This window comes from Octodon degus, unplaced genomic scaffold (genome assembly GCF_000260255.1).
Source record: "Octodon degus isolate 3935 unplaced genomic scaffold, OctDeg1.0 scaffold00139, whole genome shotgun sequence".
NCBI lineage: Eukaryota > Metazoa > Chordata > Mammalia > Rodentia > Octodontidae > Octodon > Octodon degus.
Window position 1 is genome coordinate 501,153 of NW_004524715.1, and position 19,657 is coordinate 520,809.

Below are 19,657 nucleotides of genomic sequence, written 5' to 3' on the forward strand. Positions count from 1 at the left end.
AATACTACCAGATAGAATACAGCATCAAGAAGATCACACACCATGACAAGGTAGGATTCATCCCAGGGATGCAAGGATGGTTCAATATTCAAAAATCTAAAAATGCAATACACTATATCAATAGAGTGAAAACTAAAAACCACATGATCATCTCCATTGATGCAGAAAAGGCTTTTGACAAAGTCCAACACTCATTCATGTTCAAAGTCGTACTTAAAATTGGAATAGTTGGCCTCTACTTCATCTGGTAAAAGCCATTTATGAAAACCCAATGGCTAACAAAGTCCTAAATGGGAAAAAACTGAAATCTTTTACTCTTAGATCTGGTACAAGACAAGGATGTCCTCTCTCACCACTACTATTCTATATAGTTTTTGAACCAATTTGATTTGATACTACCTCATATTGCTATTTCTGAATAAAATCATGGGGAAAAATAGAATTTTTTAATGGTTACATAATGTGTACTGTGTAACCATATTACAATGTTTTCATACATTTATATGTACATGAATTGTTTCTAATTATTAAATTTTGTTGTTATAACATTGGTAATTAACATTTTTACTCACTAATTTTCATGAACATCTCAGATTCTTTCCTTAGAATTCTTTTTTTTAAAAAATTGTTATTAGGGAGAATCTTTACAAGTCCAGTCTTGTAGTAAAACCATGAACACCCTGTCAGCCCTTTCCTAAAAATGCAGGAAAAAAACTGTTATTAGACTGGGCATAGTGGCTTTCACCTGTAATCCCAGAGCTTGGTAGGCTGAAAAGAGGAGGATGACTATGAGTCTGATCTGTATAGTGAGACCCTGTACACCCTGTACTGAATACATTAAAAAAAAACACTTAAAAATTTGTTAAAGAGTAAAAAGAAATATACTGTAAAGAAACAGAAAGAAAGTAACATACAAGAATATATATGGTGCAGAATTTCAAAACAAGAATAAGAAATTAGCAACGGTTCTTATATTAGGTATTTTTATCATCTAATCTATTGCTCAAATTAATAGATACAGGTATGCAAGACCATGCCCCTGCTGAGTATTTTTCCCAAAAACTGAAAACATCATACCACAGTGATATAAGTGCACCCATGATTATAGCAGCACAATTTGTCATAGAAAATCTTGCAAGCAACCAAAATGCCCATCACCTAAGGAATGGATAAAATAAGATGTGATAGTTTTATACAATGGAGTATTAATCAGCTATAAAGAAAGACTGACTTGAGGTCTTTCCCTAGAATTCTTAGTTTATTCATATAATACATTCATAATTTTAAGACTTTTGTGTACATATTGCCATTATACTTTCCAGAAACATTGCTATATTACATTTTTAGAAATGAGTGCTTTTATGGAGCCAAAAGGACAGACCTAGGCAAACAGGCTCCCTGAAGCCCTCCTTTTGTAAGGGCCCTTCCATAAGACCCTTCTATAGGAGCACTAATCTCATTCATGAAGGTACAGTCCTTCTTACCCTATTACCCCCAAACACTGGAGGCGATTCATTGTTTCAACATGAATTTTGGAGCTACAGATCTTCAAATGATAACATGTGTTCATACATTTAAATCTATCAAAAATGTGCTTATAAGGGCGGGAGAGATATCTCAGTAGAATAAGCACCTGCCTGTCAAGCACAGGGTCCTGAGTTCAATCCCTGGTACCACAGAAAGAAAAAAAAAATGTTCTTATGGTAGAGATTAAGAATTGCCTTCTAAAACACCTCCTTCTTTGCTTCTTTAGGAATCCATACTATTTTTAAAAAAGAAAAACCTGCATATTTTGCAAAGAGTAGACCGTATTACACCCTGTGGAACTCTGTCTCAGGAACTCTGTTTTAGGGAGAGCCCTGGGGCCCAATTCAGGCTAATAAAATTACAGGGTAGCTAAGTACTACTTCTAGAGGGAACTTTGCAAAGGAGAATCTGCCTTATCTCTTCCTCGTCCTCCATCCTACATCAGATATGGTGCCTGATGCTTAAGCAACCCTCATGGTAGACAGCTAAGACAGAGGACAGAGGAGATGTGTCACTGGCAAGCCCTTCAGGCTGCTGTATTAGCCCTAGAAAGCATAACTGTGACTGTCCAGTATCCCACTGGGGACATGTTTGCTTTGCATCATGATTGTGTCCACTGCAGGGAGCTGGTGTACATAGGGGACACATCTTAATTCTACTTGTTCTTGTTATTGCCTACCTATCCAGGCTCTCCCTGCTTCTATATCTCTCAAGCCCCTTCCCATTTGAAAAAGCACTATTTCCATTTTTTTTTTCAATTCCATTTTTCTCCCCCTTTTCTCTCCTCTCCATCCTTTCATTTCTTGTTCACTTTCTCATTTGAAAAGATCTTCCTACTTCCTATTATCCATCTACTATGTCACTCTTTATTTATAGTTTAGGTTCCTTATATAAGAAAAACCACGTGATATTTAAACCCAGTGTGTGTGTGATTTGTTTTACTAAAGGTTAAGGTCTCAAGATGTATAATTACCAACAAATGCCTCAAGTTAATCTTTCTGGCAGAGTAGAACTCCATTTTATGTAAATATCACATTTTTATCCATCTGTTTATGAGCACATGGGCTGTTTCCAGTATTTACCTATTACAAATTGTGCTACTACAAGTATGGCATCTCAGGAGAAGTAGATGACTAATAAATACATGAAAACATGTTCAATGTCTTCGGACTTTAGAGAAATGTGAATGTAGATAACACTGTGACTCCATCTTGCTCTAAAAAGAATGCCCATCATCAAGAAATCAACCAATAACAAATGTTGGTAAGTTGGCAGGAGAAAAAAGAGCCCTTCTTCATTGTTCCTGGGAATGAAGTCTGGTGTGACCACTGTGGAAATCAGTATGGAGATTCCTCAAAAATGCAAAACTAAAGATTTCATTCCATCTATTCCCAACTATTCCCTTTGTAGGAATTTTCCCCAAAGACTTAAAGACTTGGTAAGACAGTGATACACACATACCCGTGTTTATAGCAGCCCAATTTGTAATAGGCAAATCCTAAATTTAACCATTCTACATGTTTATCTTTTGGTCAAGGAGTAGCTGACAAACATTTTTCCCATCCTGTAAGTTGTCTCTCTGCCCTATTGGTTGAGTTGCTTATTTTGCTGTGAAGAGGCTTTTTAGATATGATTCTGTTTGTTGATCTTAAGCACGATTTCTTGTCCTGTAGTATATCGGAGCAACTGAAAACTCACTGGTCTGTAGCCTTCACCCTTTCCATTTGGCCATTTATACCAGATACCTGGGCACTTGACAAGGAGTAGCTAGTAGCTTATGCTGAGCGCAGGAAATTGATATCAGTAAAGTGAGATTGTTGACATTTTTCTAAAGTCAGTTATTTTTTGCTTGGAGAACATAAAGTTTTCCATGACTTTCTGCTGCTATTCAGGTACAAAATTCCTTATAAAACTAGACTAGCATAAGCTCAAAGGAGCAATCCTCTTGCTGTCTATGTCCTTTCCTTCTCAGAACAAGCAAAGTCAGTGCCAGCTGTGGTTGAAGGCCTCTAGTTTTAATACACATCTCCAAAACCAGGGACAGCAGCTCCAAAGATCTCTTTATTTTGTACTTGGAAAAAGATGTAGAGTAGCTTGTTTTAGTCATTGAATTTTCCTTTTTTGATTAAATTTTGAAGCTTCTTTAGAAATAATTTGCTATTATTAATAACAATCAGTAGAGAAATAATATATTTCGTACACAAGGGAATGTTCTTATTTAGCGTTATTACCCCAGGAACCGTTGTTCATAAGCACTTCTATGAAACCCACCTACCTTTTAGGCTTTCACTCTCCCCATTTTTTTTCTACTCCTGTTGCTAAATGATTTATTCTCTTGAACTCTAGCAGCCCTCATGTCCCAGTAGTGTCCCTTTGCCCATCTCATCTTCTGCAACACTTTATGCAGAGAATTCTCCTGAACAGTCTTTCTGTCAGCAGCTTATAAACCTTCAGGATTACCCTAGGAGATAAGATGCCGTTTCCTAGCTGTTAGTCACTTCTGACCTTACCTTGTTGAAAAATCCCACAAAGGGAACATTTTTTTGCCAGTATCTAGTAGATGCTTAATAATTATGGACTGAAATGGAATTATGGAAAAATGTATATATGTATATGTTTTCCTTTATTTATTGCCATCTATACTTCTTTTATAAATTAAAAAGTGATATATACACAATTTTTTAGTTCAAACATATATATTATTTTCATCATACATGTGTTGGCTTATCTATTTCATTTAGAAGTCAATAATAATATTTCATGGCCTTATATTCATAATTTGAATATTTCAAAATTTGAACACGTCATTAATTCTTTGCCAAATTATTGCAAGGAATGTTTAAAATGTCATCCTTCATGGTTGCATTTATATATTTGGTGATATGCTTAGTGGAAAAACTACAGAAATAATTAGCTTGAATTTTGGACCTTGGGCCATTGTATAGGGAATGTATCTCTCCACCTCTTTCTCTGGGTGCCCTCAAACAACAAAGGCTGTCTCCAGAGCTCACTGTTGCACTGCTAGACATGCAAGGTCTCCATTCACCTCATTTCTGGATGTCAGATGTGTGCTTGCTGTTAATAAGGAACTCAACTCTATTTTTATTTAGCATTACAGATTGAACATTGTGATATTCAGTATATTAAAATATAAGACTATCAAAAACATAATAAGCACTAATTTCATAGCCTTTTTATAAATTATAGAGTCATTTTTATATATGTATATATGGCTTATTTTAGTTCCAGTGACAAATTCCATATTAGATAGCAGGAACCTCAAGGGGCTGGGGAGATGGCTCAGTGGAATAAGTGCTTCCCTGGCAAGCACAAGGGCCTGAGTTCAATCCCTGGTTCTGCAAAAAAAAAAAAAAAAAAAAAAAAAAAGCAAAGCAGGAACCTGATGCTAAAAGAAAAGTTAAATGAAGATATACAATAAAAGAAAACTCCTCAGAGAAGTTCACCTGATTGGAAATGGTGCTCTAAATTTATTTAAATTGCTACCTCTCTCTATTCACACCCATTAAACAGTGAACCTAACCACTGTCCTATGTGTTTAATTATAATTTGGTTTAATGTGTGCTCTAACATGAAAGTCTTTTCCTTAAAATTAAAAACTGATGTGTTTGAATTTTATCTAATTTTTTAAGTGTGGTCCCCAAACACCAAAAAGATATGACTTATAAAAGAAGGCTCATTATAAAAGATACATTGCTTTGAGTTACTAATGAAACTTAGCAATACCTGAGACCTATGACATGCACTATAGTAAACATTTGTCTCTCAGAATGCATAATAATTTTAATTATTACAAGATGAAAAAAGTGTTGACAGTGACTATCCTGGATTCCCAACCTGCAAGTTTTATTACCAATGCCAAGGACTACAGCAAAGACTTTCTTAAGCTCTATCTTTGTATCAGCAAAATGGAAATAATAATAGTAGATGCCTCATAGGTTACTGGAAGGAATAAAAGAGATGATATATCCAAACCTGGAGTACAGAGCCACAGGCACTTAATAAGCAGGTGTTACTCTGTTGTGGTAGAGGTGTGGTGATATTTTTACTATCTATTGATTGTGATTGGGCTTGGTATATGAGTTTGTTTGTTTGAAAATAATCAGAGGTGGTTGAATAAAATGTAACAGTGTTGAGCTTCTTACCCTGGATGTTTGGAATTAATTAAATAGGCCTTTTAATATTATTAATTATATTGTTTTTTTTTTTTTTTGTATTTAGTATAGTCTACAGTCTACACACATCAGACTCGTAGTGATCCTCCTGTTTTCAGCTTCCCAAGTGCTGGGATTATAAATGCGCGCCACCACACCCAGTCTTAATCCATGTCTCAGTGTGCCCCAGGAGTGGGGCTGGCACAGCATGCTGGGGATCAAACCCCAGCCCCTGTGTCTGCCTAAGCAGGCGCTTTAATCCACTGAGCTATCTGGCTGGCCCTTATTAATCATATTGTTAACAATGCCATTAATCAGACAGCTAACACTAGAGACTAAGCATTCAACCAAATCCTTTTGTGTATTACTGCATTTCATCTTCCCAACAATACTGTGAAGTATATACTGATAGTATCCTTGATTGCAGATGAAGAACCTTAGGTATTCTTAGGCAAATTAGCTTTAGAGACCAGGCTGTGAAGCTCCTGTGCTGCCTTTCACGGTGTGAGCAGAAGTCACCCGAGTTGAATGTGTGCAGATGGCCTATGCAGAACATTCCCTGCATGGCCATTGTATTGCTCAAGCACAACTTGTTAGATGTAATTGTAGGAAAACCCACCCTGGGAAGCAGTTCCTTTTATTGTCTCTTAATAAAAGTGCAGAAAACTCCCCTGACTCTTTTGCGCATTTGCAGATAATGTACCTTGAATATTATATGAAATGCTTAGATCCAGATGTCTCAAATTCGGGATTAAAAAAAAAAAAAAACTGAAGTAATGAGATATCTTGAGGATCATATCCAAAGCTAAATGTAAAATAATTTGCTTTGTATATACCTAATACACATAGCCTGGTTGTAGTTTTACACTGTATTTTTTTTTTCTGGGTTTGCAGTTTTATTAAGAAAACAAAACTGGAACCTATACAAAAAGGCAGGGGTCAGGGACACTGCTAGGCATCCTGCTGCTAGATGAAGGGGTTGGGGGTGGCTTCCATGCCGCCTGAGGGCAGACAAGCACCACTTATCTGCTGCAGCATACCACGAGCCCCAGCTGCCACATGTCCTCTGTCAGCTTGTACTGGTTGTCTGGGTCTCGCATGTACTCGATGGTCCGTCCAGCACAATGTTCAGCAGTAGGTGAGCTGTTTGCTTTATAACACTAATAACACTGAAAATGGAACCCACGGCCTTTGTATTGAGCTCTATCCACAATCCATTTGAAAAAGTTTGTTTTAAGTCAGTGTCTTACTAAGTTGCTCAGTCTAGACTCAATCTTATCATCCGTCCTGCCTCAGCCTCTCAGAATGCTGGGATTATGGGCAGCCACTACTACATCTGTGGGACAGCTCTAACAGGATTCCACTGGCTTCGCAGTTCCCCTGGAATTTCACCCAGATCATCTTGTCAGTGTAAACTTGGACAGGTCCAAGATGCTCTCCTTTTTCTCTTTGTCTGCCATAGTGCTGTTACACAGTATTTTTTGTATGCCTTCATTTTGACTGAGACTTGCCACCTGAGACCAAATTGGTGTCATTTAATACCTACAGAAGCTTGGATTTAGGAGTGTTTCAGAATTTGAACTTTCAGGTTATGGTTGCTGTGGTCATTCAGCTTTATTGTGCCAACTTTCTTGGTTTGGGAGAAGCTTGGGATATTAGCTTCTGGGTGGGTCCTGGATGACCTTAGGTCCTGCATCTCTGGACCCTTACTCCCTGCTCTCTGGCACTGTTCCCTTGCTCTGCTGTCCAGCTGCCATGAACTAAGTGACTTTGCACCATGATGTTCCTGCCTTGGAGCCAGCTGATCAGGGACAGAACCCCATGCAGCCCTGAGCCAAATTAAATCTCCTGTCCTTACGTGGTGGGTGGTAGGAGTTGTGTCTCAGCCTTGACAAACTTGACTAATAAAAATGTTCAATATATGTTTTCAGTACACTTTGTATAAGAACATGGATTCAATTTAATAATTTAAGTGTCTGGCCTATCTCTACATTTTATTTAAACTTAAGGCATCTCTCTTCTGGTTTTCAAATCTAGGCCTTCTAGAGGCAGGAAATGTGCAGTGGGGAAAGGGATAGTTGATTTTTCTTTTCCATCCAACCTTCTACTTCTCATTCTTCATTTGTTAACATCAGTGTTTGACTCCCCTGTTTGGAGGACTAGAAAACAGAGTAAAAAAGAAGAGTAAGAAAGTTCTCCATTGAAAATTATGATCATGTTAGTCACTCATTGATGCCCTCTGCACTTGGGGAATGTTAGAGCTGTCCCACAGATGTAGTAGTGGCTGCCCATAATCCCAGCATTCTGAGAGGCTGAGGCAGGATGGATGATAAGATTGAGTCTAGACTGAGCAACTTAGTAAGACATTGACTTAAAACAAACTTTTTCAAATGGATTGTGGATAGAGCTCAATACAAAGGCCGTGGGTTCCATTTTCAGTGTTATTAGTGTTATAAAGCAAACAGCTCACCATCTTGTGAATGTTTTCATTGGTTCATAGACTTTTCCCACTCTGCAGTTGTTTAGTGGGTGAACCATGTACATTTTGATTCAGAAAGCTAGGGGTTCTTCTAGTGTTTTCTGTTGAGATCTATTTTCTATTTTCACATGATCTTCTTAGACATGAGTATAGAGACCACATTCTGATTTCTTCATGTGAAATGCCCACATTTGGTCTAGAGAAAATATCTGATCACGATAAACTTCCATGTTTTCTATGAACTGGGTGGTTTCCATCTCAGCAATAATTTTCTTCCTCCCATAGTGGTGCTAGTCAATCACGAAGCCTTTAGTTCTCTCATGTATAAGTTGGACACCAGTCCACACACACACAAAACTGCCAGGGACACACATGTATGATGGTATCCAGGAGGTCTGTTCTATTGAGCTCTCTTTCTGTAGATTGAGGCCAGACAGGTCCTCTCACCCTTCAGAGTCAAATTCACAGCTTATAATTAACTTCTCTCAAGTAAGTTCTCCCCTCCTTCATTTCTAACTCTAGAACTTCATTTCTAACAGAATCCTACAGAAATTCAACATATGGTCTAACACTTCCTTTAGAATGTGTTAATTATTATTTTGATGCTCTAGTCAAAACTTGCATATTAATATTCCATTATGTATATAATAATTACTTTTGTATAAAATGAATTTTCATACTTTTCCTTTTTTCATTCATTTTCTTCCCTTTCCTCTCTGAAAAACTGATTGTAGGCATAAGATGGGAAGAATAAAGGATTTCTTTTTGTGTGTGAGTGTGACTGGCTCAGCTCACCCTGGGGATGAGTCTGTTGTGGCTTGTGATGCCGGGGGTTGAACTATGGTCCCTGTGGTTGTCTAACTTTGCCTGAGTAGGCACTTTAGACCACTGAGCTATCTTGCTGGCCCCAGAAGGAAGGATTTCTCTGTACTCTGAATACCCATCCAGATGGTAAGGGTGATGTACAGGTGAAGAATTCTTTATCCCATGACTCATAACATATCACTGCTCTTCCCTCTCTGTCAGTTGGCCTATTAACACACCTTGGTGACTTGCCATGAGTGGCAGTCTGATACACTGGTTATGAGCCCTGAGTATAGAACTAGACCAACTGGATTATTGAGGAAGTCATTAAATATCTATAAGCCTCATTTTCCTTATATGTATAAAGGAATAACACCCCTTGACTCTCAGACTTGTTTAAAATGAGTTAACATATGTAAGTCAGTTAGAACAGGGTTTAGTACATAGAAATGCTATGGAAGTAGTTGCCACAGTAGCGGTAGCTATATTTTTACTACTGCTGTTTTATTCATTCTTCAAAGCTCATCTTAAATATCAGCACTTTATGAAGCCCGTTGGGGTCGCCATAATTGGAAGGAGATACATATAATGAATGGTCTCAGCACACAGATGCTCCACCAACGTGCTTGTCTCATAGCACCATAGTTAGTGTGAGCATCTTTGCTTTCCCCACTAAACAGCAGTCATTTTGATGTTACCGTATTTCTTGCTGGCCATAGTGCTGAAAGTAGACATGGTCAGCTGATGTTAATTTTTCTCTTCTCATCTTTATTTTATAGTTGAATCTAACTCTTCAAACCTAAAAAAAGAGAAATTGTTAATATTTAAGGAATATTATGAAACAAGAATATTCTTCAAAATTTTTATATGTAGAAGACAAATACAGTAGAACTTGGAGAAAGTAGGCCTTTATTACTATTATCATTATTATTATTTGTATTTTAGTAAGGGTCTACAGGGTCTATAGAGTCTCACTGCATAGATTGGACTCGTAGTGATCCACCTGTGTTCAGCCTCCAAAGATCTAGGATTACAAGCACACGCCACCTCACCCAGTCTCAATCACCATCTCAGCGCACCCCAGGGGCCCGGCCGGCACAGCAGGTCGGGGAGCGAACCTCCACCCCTGCGTCTGCCTAAGCAGGCGCTTTAAAAATCTGCTGAACTATTTGGCTGGCTCACTATTCTTCTTCTTCTTCTTCCCCTTCTTCCCCTTCTTCCCCTTCTTCCCCTTCTTCCCCTTCTTCCCCTTCTCCTCCTTCTCCTCCTTCTCCTCCTTCTCCTCCTTCTCCTCCTTCTTCTTCTTATTGTCTGTCTCATATTTCGTAGGGATGTGAGACCAAGAAAATATGTTTCATTTTGTATGCCTGATGCAAAAATCAAATTTTACCAAAATACTGACTTCTTAAAAGGAGGAAAGCAAAATATTTAGGGCAAGAATTTCTTTACTAACTGACTGTAAATTAATGAAAAATTTGCGCCTGAATTTAGCATTTCATACATTATCATTTTTTATTTTTGCTGTATAAATTCCAGATGGGGCAAGTCTGATCTGCGTGTGAAATGCTTCTGTAGCAGCAGAGATAAGGTGAACTTTGGCACAATCAGTGCAGTTTCCAGCGCAAAGACTTTGAAAACACCATGACTAGTTATAACAAATGTGTTGTTTAGACAAGTTCTGCCTCATTTTATCTGTCTTCCCCAAGGGATGCGGAGCTTTACCATTTTCAGACTCCCTTGGTCTCAGCCCTGTCATCCGGTATAATGGTGGAGTTAAATGAATTGTACTTGGAAATGCTTTATATTTTAGTCAAGGTCGTGCAGGTTTTAGCATTGCCAGTTCTTGATAAGCCACTCTCAGGTGTGTGACTCCCTTAGTGACATTGGTTCTCAGGTAAAGAGGAGAGGACTGGTGCATACTGATGAAAAGACATGAGTTTAATTCTTGTAAACTTGATTATCATTTTTTAAAAACAGCTGAGCACTAACAACCATATTCATGAAGTATATTTATCAAACAGTTCACAAACCATATTCATAACAGCACATACAATACAATAAATGGGATGATTGAATTGCATTTTTTTTCCTGAATATGATTTTCAGAATATCTGTTCTGCTCCCCCCACCAGAGAAGAGGCTGACATGTGGCTTTATCCTTAGCAACCTGAAAGAGTCCACCTCCAGCTTTCCTCTTCAGACCTGCAGCATTACTCTGAGGGAAGTTACAACTCTGCCTACTGTTTCCTAGCAATGTAACAACAGACACTTCGCTTCTAGAAGTCCCTGGATGAATCAGGAGCTTTACAAAGGAAGTCCATGGGCAGGCATGACACCAGCCTTTTATCCCAGCACTCTGGGAGTCTGAGGCAAGAATTTTGCAAATTTGGATGCAGGGTGGGCAATTCAGTGACTTAGGGAGGCCTTGTCTCTAACTGATTGAGTACATTAATTTTCTTCCACTTAAGCTTATTTTGGGACAGTTCTACATGAACCAAGATCTAAGTAATAGTTCTCTTTAACTTGAAGCAAAATTTCATTTCAGGTAGATAAAACACCATATTGAAAACCAAATACATAGTGATCATTTGAAATCTGTTTTATATTTATAGATAAATCTTCAGACATCTATGCATAAGTTATGAAATGATATTTTTGATTTACAGACAGAACTTTTTCTAAAGGCACAAATGTTCTACATTTTGAGGGGTTATTGATAAACTGAATTATGTAAGGGACACAAAACAGCTAGACATGGTATTAGTCAAAACAAGATACCAAAATTTAGTATAAATATTTTAGCTATTATTATATTTCATATAAATTATGTATAAAGTCTTTTGGCCAAGTGTTTCTGCTAAATATTTCCTGAGCTGTATTTTCCACCTAAATCACATGTATTGAATAGATACTTCCAAAGTATCTATTCTGAAGTGTTGAGATCATGAGATCGCATCTGAGAACTACAAAGCATATCCATGTACTTACTTCTGTTTTCAAATTCATCTACATACATGGTCACAACCAGAAGATATGAAATAATACTGATCTCTTAAAACTTCACGTTTTCCCTTTGATACAGAGAACACTGCGTTTGGACACACTGCCAGACGTATAGACTGTTCTTTGTCCTCTTTAATGTTTCAAATGACAGTTGCTTTCAGTAGACCAGCAGAAATCAGCAGTACAATTACCCAAGCCATCCTATGCATACACACATATATTTATTTGAAAGCAGCAGTTAATGTTTGATTTTTTCTCTCTCTCCTTTTTCATTTTTTTATATTTTTGACCAATCTTACAGGTTTATATCTGGTAATCTGATCAACTAATTTGAAGACAGTAATATGCAATATAATAACCATTGTTGAATTCCTATCATCTTGTTTAGTGAAATTCTATATCATTTCTAAATCTTTTGTTATTATTTTTTGTATTCTCTCTAAAAGTGAAAAAAGAACTACAACTACTATTTATTAGGTGTGTGTACCAGCACCCCATGATGAATATAATTAAATGTACTGACAACATGTACTAATAAAAAGTACATAAAGCCTAAAGAATTAGTTACTCTGCATTAAGCACCTTGCATTCCTCTGTCAGTGAAAATTCTATTAATGTCAAAAATTAAAACTTAACATTTACATAGGTTAAGTTTACACATTACTGCCTGAAAAGGTAGTATCTCAGCTGCAGAATAAGAAGCCTGGGACAGGACTTGCATCAGACTGGTCGCAGTTTATTCCATTAACTGGTATGACAGTGCCTTCTAGCCCTCTTCCTTGCTTGGAGGGGAATGTTTATACACATGCATAATTTCTGTCCCAAAGGAAAAATACCTCAAAATCCCCGTCGTAATATAATTTGGCATCCCTATCCAAGGTCCAGTGACCAGAGTTTCAGAGATAGCATAGTAGCCAGTTCATTATTTATTACATATAAAAGATTATTTTTAACTTATCCTTGGTGTGGTTGGGAATAGAAAATGCACTATAGACTCTTAGGTACAAGAAAAGCTTTCAATTAAGAAAAATGTGGCTATACAGGTGCGTAACTACCAGAGTTTTGACAAGCTGCACTTAAGCTTGAATATTTGTGTCCGGTTTATACCAAATTCCAGATCTTTGTGGTTTGAGAAGTGTGATAGAGAAGAAGGTGGAGCATTTGTTTCCAGAACCTTGTTTTGCCCATGCAGTCCTCTGCTCCGTGTTCCTCCACCCTCCTAAAACCATACCCTGAAACCGTCCTAAATGGTAGTTATACAAAAATGGGACTCAGTTATGATACATCCCCCTTTCAGGCAACATGCCCAGAGAGTAGGCCTTGATTTCCTCATTAAAAATAACAGTCTATGTTATGTTTTGAGCTATATATATATATATATATATATATATATATATATATATGATTTATTTATTTGTTTGTTTGGTACAGGGTCTCACTACATTGCTCAAACTCATAGCGATCCTCCTGTGTCAGCCTCCCTAGTGCTGGTCTTACAGGTGTGCGCCACCATGCTTAGTTTCAGCGGCCAGCACGATGCAGGGCCCGCGTGGCATGCAGTTCTAGGGATCAAACTTGGTCCTTGCACCTGCCAGGCAGGCACTTAGACCACTAAGCTATCTCCCTGGCTGAGTATGCCTTTTAAACTTTTCATTTTCTTGCAGTACTAGAGATTAAGCAGAAGCCCTTGCCACTGAACTATTTCCCCAGCACTCCCAGTCTCCCCTTTACTTTTTAAATGTGACACAGGGTCTCACTAAGCTGCTAAGTTACCAGGCTGGACTTGAACTTGTGGTCCTCCTGCCTGAGGCTTCCAGATTGTTTTTTCAAACTCCTAATAAGTGCACTACAGAAACAAACCTGGAATATAGTTTCTCATGTGGCTTGTAATGCAACCATCTAAATTACCAAAAAGAAAGAAATAGATTAAAAACTATGTGCATGGAGAAGTTGGACTATATGATTTAGTTTTCATAGAAAAGAAAAACATGCATGTGAATTAAAGGAGGGACCCTAGGTGGCAGACCTGTTGGAATCCTATCTTGGTCACTTTCTTATTACCTGTGTGAGTTGTGGCAAATTTCTCATCTTCTTCTACCTGATTTCTCAGTTGTTGAGACACAAATGGCTCCTGTCTTACAGAGCTATTATTATTGTTGAGAATGGGATGAGACGGTCAGCATTATTGAGTGCCTGGCATTTAGTTTAGTGAAGTGTGAGCCACTTACCTAGCTCTGCTTTTACTAAGAGGACTCTGAGGGCTCTCCCTGCACTTACTGCCATTATTTCAATTCTGTGCCCAAATTTATTCAGAACCCTCCAGGCAGCCCTCAGTTCTGTTCCTACACTCTTCTGCTCTTTTAGCTATTTGGATGGTTTCCAAATATTCCAAACTATCTTTGTCTTATCATTCATCCTGGCATCCTTTGGACCAAAATTCTATTCATCTTTTAAGTGCCAGTTTAAGTGAGTCCTCTTATTCTGAAGTTTCATCAGTCTACCCAGTTAAAATCAATGCTTCACATAGCTGTGCTCTCAATTCCTTGATTTTCACCTTTATTACAACACTTTAATTTTTTTTATCTTATAATGGTTTACAGTGTTCTCTTACTCCTCTTTCCTCTCTCCCTGGGTTGTAAGGTATTTGAAACACTTTCTTCCTATGTAGTCCCCACCAATGAAAACAAAGTATGCCATATGATCATGATTCAATTCTTTTTTACTTTTAATTGTTTTAAATTTATTTATTTGGTACAGGGTCTTGTTACACAGTTCATATTCATAGTGATTCTGCTTTCTCAGCCTCCCCAGCTCTGGAATTACATGTGTGTGCCACCACACCCAGATTTGGTAGCTGGCGCGCACACCCAAAGTTCCAGGGCCAGCATAGCATGTGGTACTGGGGATTGAACTTGGGACCTTGTGCTTGCCAGGAAGGCCCTCAGACTGCTGAGCTCTCTTCCCAGCCCTCAATCGGTTCTTGTTAAATTACAAATAAATTGTTATCAAAAGTCTTTAATAGCAAAGATTTCCATTCTTTGCTAATGAAATGAAAATTGATGGTCATACAGATAACTCTCAGGCAATAGAAGCAAATAAAATGCTCTGTATGTAATCAAATCACATTTGGTGTGTTTTGATTTATCAGAAAAAATTATTTTCTGCCAATTAGCACCTCTCAAAATAGTGTAGTTTAGGGTCTTATAAGTCCTCAAAGGAAATCTTCAAAGCTTGCATTAGAATATAAGTGCCTATAGGATTTACTCATTAGTCAATCTTTATTTCTTATTACTTTCTACGGTTATGAGCTTAGATTTTTTTTAATGGATAAACTGTTTGTAAGAGACAATGCAATGACCAGTGGTAGTAATAATAGTGGTGATATTAAAAATGCCTCGCCATATTGGAATTCTTTCAACTTCACAGATACTGCCCAGGCATTCCACTAACATTGTTTTATTTGGCTCTTGCAAATCCTTGAGCAGGATGAAATTTAGGGAGGCATAAAGTTTCCCAAGGTCAGATACAGAGAAACACATGGCGAGATGGCGTCTGTTCGTGACTGTGGAGTGCCTGAGTCTGTGCACGTGATCAGTACACCAGTCTCTCTCTCCATGAGATTCCTTACAGGAAGGGGTGGCAGTTCCCTTGGAGAGGAAGCAAGAGAACTCTTCCTGAAGCTAGTTCTGTACAGTAAACGCATTATGTTCACGCACTATCTATTAATCTCCACGGTAGCAGGGTGAGGATCAGGAGAGGCTAAGAGGAAGAAGGAGGTGCCACCAGGCCTGGTAGTGCATGACTACAATCCCAGCCCTCAGGAGGCTGAGGTAGGAAGATCACCATGAGTTCAAGGCCAGCTTGAATGAACACAGTGAATTCAAGGCTGGTCTGAACCACACAGTGAAACTCTGTCCCAAGGGAAAAACAAAACAAAACAAAAACTAAGTCATCCCAAGCTCACTTGGCACTATAATGCAATCATTGCAGACTCAAGAAAGAAAATTAGGTGTACCCAAGGATGAAAATTCACTTTAGAATTCCACCTATTCTGGAAAAGCAGTTTGGCAAGAATCCACCACATTCATTTGTGTTTTAAAGGCATATTCGTAACCACTAAAGACAATTCCCTTCAGACTTCAGAACCACTTTGTAAATCGCTAGTCTCTGAGGGCTGCACTGCTATTATGTGAGACACCTAATGCAAGAACAGAAGGGTTCCAGGCAGTAGCTCACTCCTCAGCAAGTAGGGGCGCTGCAAAAAACCTCATTACTTCTTAGCTTCCAAACCTGAAATGGTTGTGTGTGCATGGAATGTCCTGTGTGGTTTCATTAAATTATTTGGTGATAATACTGCAGCAACCATTTTAACTTCTGAACCTCAAATAATTATGACAGTAATCCCCTGAGGTAGCAAGCACTTCCTTTCTGGCTCATATCCTTGTTTTAGCTCATCCCTTTAGTCCTCTTTTATTTCTTTTGCTAATTGTTACAAGGGTCTTGAGGAAGAGTGATTGCTTTCTACATAAATGTTTTGTTAGAGTAATTACTACGCTCAACTGGGGCTCCGACTATTTACCAGTAGCTGACTTTGTAGAATCCAGCAGAATGTATCTGCGTTTTCTCATCCGGCTAACGGCCACACCTTATTTTCACTATAAGTATCTCTTAAAATTTTGTGTTCATGGTCTCTTGCTTTGGGCTTTGTAGTTAATGGTCTCTTACTGTGATTCTCCCGTGCGTTTCATCCAGTAACAACCATCTCCGGTGAAGCCCCCACTCCAGCCAATTTCCCAGCCATTATGAGATTTCCAGGATTTTAGTTGTAGCGCATCAGGTCACCCACAATTGTGTTTTTTCGACTTCAAACACTGAGATATAAAATAACTCTTGCATTTTACAGCTGCCAGGAGCAAGAACATGTTAGACTGGTTAAAGCCCAAAATATTTCATCTCCAATTTGATTTACTTGATATTTTGGCTAGAAGGGCAAAAATGCCATAAATAGTGGGTGGTGATTTACAGTGTAACAACATAAAAGACTGCTGTAGTTCAAAACCACAGGATAGCGCGTGTGACAAACCCTCATTGTGACTTGGGCGGAACCCACATCTTCTTCTCCTGTGAGACTGTTTTCTCCAAAGAGCAGAGGCCAACACCATCTGATGATGCAAGCCACATTCTTCTTCCTTGATTGTGTGCTCAGAGATTTAAGGCAGAATAAAGCATCTGATATTCTAATGAAACAGAAAAGAATGTCATTTTATAAACATTCCAGATTCAGAAGAACCTTCTCTTGCTCTGCAAGTGGGAATGAGGTGACTATTAGGATAATTTTAAGAAGTAACTTTTGTATTTTATTTATTTATTTATTTTTATTTTTCTGTATTTTAGGGAAAGGCCTGCAGGGTCTTCAGAGTCTAACTACTAGATCAGACTTGTCTTGATCCGCCTGTTTACAGCCTCACAAGTGCTGGGATTACAAGCATGCACACGCCACCATGCCCAGTCTCAGTTGCCATCTCAGCTTGCCCTGGGGGCGGGGCCGGCACTGCAGGCCCAGGAATCAAATCCCCACCCTTGCGCTTGCTTGCAAGCCCTTTAATCTGCTGAGTCATTTGGCCAGCCCTACTTTTTGGATTTTAATAATGTGTTGAATTTTTTTTTCTTTTTCAGAATACAATTGCTTCATTTGTGAAAAACAATGTTTTTTTAAAAGTGTATATTTTCTTTTTTTTTTTTTTTTTTTGTATTTGGTTGTTACAGAGTCTCACTTTGCAGCTTGGAGTCATGGTGACTCCTGCTTTCAGCCTCTCCAGTGCTGGGATTACAAGCCTGAGCCACTATACCTGAACTCTGGCCGGCTCAGCCAGTCCTGGGGGCAGGAGCTGGTGCAGCATGTGGTGCTGGGGATTGAACTGTGGTTCCTATGCTTGCCTAAGCTTGCCTAAGCAGGTACTTTAGCCCATTGAGCTAGCTCACTAGCTCCTTAAATGCGTATTTTAGAAAACATTCCAATCATTTATCTATGATATGCTTGGTTAATTATTACATGATTCATTAAAATTAGTAAAAGAAAGTTTTACTTCTTATGACCTTCAAATACTTAGTCTTAAAATTATAGGAGTATAGTTTTTACCTCTACATTTGTTCCTGCACTGACTCATCCATGCTTACAAGGCACCTGAGGTTTGTCCTGTGTTGGTGGCACATGAGGCTGATTTGCAACAAGTCGTACACTGTATTTCTAGCCTCCTTGCTCTTTTCTCCATACCCAGTATAATATTTACCTATGTGCACTTCTGGTTTTGTTTCACATCCCACCTTAATTTTTGGAGCCATGTCATTGCTTATGTACCAGGAGAAGGAGATTGGAATTGGTTATGTACGGATTGTACAGGATACAACATCCCTCAGGCAGTGGGCCCCCCAGGTCCAGGCACTTAGAGCTGGAGGCTTCCACATTTGTTTATTTCAGTGTGCACAGACCAATATTTGTGCTGCTGCTGCTTCTTCTTCTTCTTCTTCTTCTTCTTCTTCTTCTTCTTCTTCTTCTTCTTCTTCTTCTTCTTCTTATACTGGTACATCTTACTTTTTGTATTTTCAGGGAAGGGTCTGCAGGGTGTTTGTGTTCAGGGTCTCACTACTAGATCAGACTTGTAGTGATCCACCTGATTACAGCCTCCCAGGAGCTGGGATTACAGGCATACACCACCATATCCAGTCTCCAGCCATCTCAGCTTGCCCCAGGGCTGGGGCCAGCACTGCAGGCCCAGCGATTGAACCCCTGGCCCTAATCCAATGAGCTATTTGGCTGGCCCTAATACTAGTACATTTTAAATATACTTAAGGATCACATTCATTATAGGAAATCATATCTGTACATGATATAACTTGATTTTTTCCCCATTTCTTTCCCCTCCAACCCCTTTTACCCTCCTTATTTACAATAGCTTTATTTTCATTTTTCCTTGTTTCTTTACTTTTTTCTTTTCCTTTGCTTCCTTTCCCTGTCTTCTCTCCCTAGTTCCCCTTCCTATTTGAATATTTTATTCATATTTCACAATAACTATTATAAATTTTACTCCATTAAGCTTTTTGATTTCTCACACCAGAGATAATACAGTATTCAGACACGTATCCAATTTATTTCACTTGAGTGTGGCCTCAAGATGCATCCCCTTAGCTAGATATGTCTCAGTATTTTCTTATTCTTTCCTCCTTATGGAAGTAAAGCAAAGGTATAAATCATATTATATTAGAGACCTCAGAGTTAGTTTTGACTCTTGTTTTCCTTGCAGTGTTTACAGTTAGTCACTATGAATTGAGAAGTCTCTATCCATAGTGTGTTAGAGAAATCTCTTTAGGTTTTTTATCCTCTGTTTCGATCTCAGTCTCCATCTCCATCTCCATCTCAGTTTCCATCTCCATATCCTTTTCCATCTCTGTCTCCTCCTCTTCCTCCTCCTCCTTTTCCTCCTTCTCCTCCTCCTAGTCCTTCTCCTTCTCCTCCTCCTTCTCTTTCTCCTCCTCCTCCTCCTTCTCCTCCTTCTTCTCCTCCTCCTCTTTCTCCTTCTTCTCCTCCTCCTCTTTCTCCTCCTTCTCCTCCTCTTCTCTTTCTCCTTCTCCTCCTCCTTCTTCTCCTCCTTCTCTTTCTCCTCCTCCTCCTTCT

The 19,657-nt window shown here is 38.6% G+C and overlaps 1 protein-coding gene and 1 pseudogene across 1 annotated transcript in view; one reads left to right on the forward strand and one right to left on the reverse strand.

The window, feature by feature from the left end:
* The window catches only part of LOC101572076 (mitochondrial inner membrane protease subunit 2-like), a 307,127-nt gene that overhangs the window by 249,663 nt on the left and 37,807 nt on the right, over positions 1–19,657 (forward strand). The gene's annotated exons all lie outside the window — the stretch shown is intronic.
* On the reverse strand, positions 6,651–7,159 carry LOC105743606 (annotated as a pseudogene).